This window comes from Rhincodon typus, chromosome 30, assembly GCF_021869965.1.
Source record: "Rhincodon typus isolate 14 chromosome 30, sRhiTyp1.1, whole genome shotgun sequence".
NCBI lineage: Eukaryota > Metazoa > Chordata > Chondrichthyes > Orectolobiformes > Rhincodontidae > Rhincodon > Rhincodon typus.
In genome coordinates, this window is record NC_063361.1 from 2,788,909 (window position 1) to 2,791,237 (window position 2,329).

The following is a 2,329-nucleotide window of genomic DNA, read 5'->3' on the forward strand; positions in this document are numbered from 1 at the left end:
TCTACACCATCCCCATCACTTTCTACACCATCCCCGTCACTCTCTACACCATCTTCATCACTCTCTACAACATCCCCATCACTCTCTACACCATCCCCATCACTCCCTACACTATCCCCATCACTCTCTACTCCACCTTTGTCACTCTCTACACCATCCCCATCGCTCTCTACTCCATCTTCATCACTCTCTACGCCATTCCTGTCATTGTCTACTACATCTCATCACTCTCTACACCATCCCCATCACTCTCTACTCCATCTTCATCACTCTCTACACCATTCCTGTCATTCTCTACTACATCTCATCACTCTTGACACCGTCCCCATCACTCTCTACACCATCCCCATCACTCTCTACACTATCCCCATCACTCTCTACACCATCCCATCATTCTCCACACCTTCCCCATCACTTTCTACACCATCCCCATCACTCTCTACACCATCCCCATCACTCTGTACACCGTCCCCATCACTCTCTACACTGTCCCCATCACTCTCTACTCCATCTTCATCACTCTCTACACCATCCCCATCACTCTCTACTCCATCATCATCACTCTCTACACAATTTACATCATTGTCTACACTGTCCCCATCACTTTTCGGTGAAGACTTTGACAAGGTTCCGCATTGTAAACTAATTAGTAACCTGGGATTCAGGGAGAGCTTGCCAATTTGTTACAAAATTGGCTTGGCAGTAAGAGTCAGAGGGTGGTATTGGAGGATTTTTCGGACTTGAGACCTGTGTCCAGCAGTGTTCCGCAGAGATCAGCGCTGTGTCCACTTTTGTTTTGTTATTTGTGTAAATGATTTGGATGATAAGTTAGGAGGCTAGTAAGTTTGCAATGATGCCAAAATTTGTAGTGTAGTTGACAATGAAGGAAGTTATCTGAGATTACAAAGCGATCTTGATCAACTGGGCCAATGGGCTGAGGAGTGGCAGATGGAATTTAATTTGGATAAATGCAAGGTATTGCATTTTGTTAAAACAAACCAGCGCAGGACTTATTAAATTAATGGTAAGGATAGTGCTATCAAACAGAGAGGTTCGGTACATACTTCTTTGAAAGTTGCGTCACAGATAAGCAGGCTGGTTAAGAAGGTGTTTGGCACGCTTGCCTTCATTGCACAGACCATTGAGTATATGAGTTGGGACATCATGTTGAGATTATACAGGAGGTTGGTGAGGCCTCTTCTGGAATACTCTGCACAGTTCTGGTCACCCTGCTATAGCAAAAATGTTAATTAAATTGGACAGGATTCTGGAAAGAATTACCAGGCTGTTGCTGGGAATGGAGGGGTTGAGTCATAAGGATAGGCTGGGATGTTTTTTAACTGGAGCATAGGAGGTTAACGAGTGACCTTATCGAAGTTTCTAAAATCACGAGAAGCATAGATAAGGTGAATAGCAAAATACTTTTACCAAGGGTGGGTGATTTCAAAGCCAGGGAGCATATTTTAAGGGGTGAGGAGAAAGATTTAAAAGGGAGGTGGGGGCAACTTTTTCACACAGAGGGTGGTTTGTATACGGAATGAACTGCCAGAGGAAATAGTAGATACAGGTACAGTCACAACATTGAAAAGATATTTGGATAGGTACGTGAATAGGAAAGGTTTAGATGGATATGGGCCAAAGGTGGGCAAATGGGACTAGTTTAGTTGTAGAAACAGCATGGAGACGTTGCACCAAAGGGTCTGTTTCCATGCTGTGTGATTCTATGACTCTATTTACTAAACCAGCCCCATCACTTTCTATTCCATTCCATCACTTTCTACACTATCCCCATCAAACACTCCCAGAACAGACAAAGCATGGGGTTAAATATAGCGTAAAGCTTCATCTACACTATCCTCATCAAACACTCCCATGACAGATACAGCATGAGACTAGATACAGAGTGAAGCTCCCTCTCCTCTTTTAAACTGAAAGTAATGCTCTCTGTCCCCTACCCTGTCACATCCTTCTCCATCCTCACCCTGCCACTTACCACTAACCTCTGTTCTCTTGTCCCACATTCAACGCAATCCCAACCTCATCCCAGCATCTCATCCCAGTGCCTCATCCCAGCGCCTCATCCCAGCGTCTCATCCCAGCGCCTCATCCCAGCACCTCATCCTAATACATCATCCCAATGCCTCATCCCAGCACTGATCCCAGTACCTCAACCCAGCGCCTCATCCCAATGCCTCATCCCAGCGCCTCATCCCAGCACCTCATCCCAGCGCCTCATCCCAGTGCCTCATCCCAATGCCTCATCCCAGCGCCTCATCCTAGCACCTCATCCCAGCGCCTCATCCCAGCTCCTCATCCCAGCGCCTCATCC

General features: G+C 46.2%; 1 protein-coding gene across 1 annotated transcript in view; it reads left to right on the forward strand.

Moving 5' to 3' along the window:
- Nucleotides 1–2,329, forward strand: part of kcnh6a (potassium voltage-gated channel, subfamily H (eag-related), member 6a) — a 166,753-nt gene that overhangs the window by 124,636 nt on the left and 39,788 nt on the right. The gene's annotated exons all lie outside the window — the stretch shown is intronic.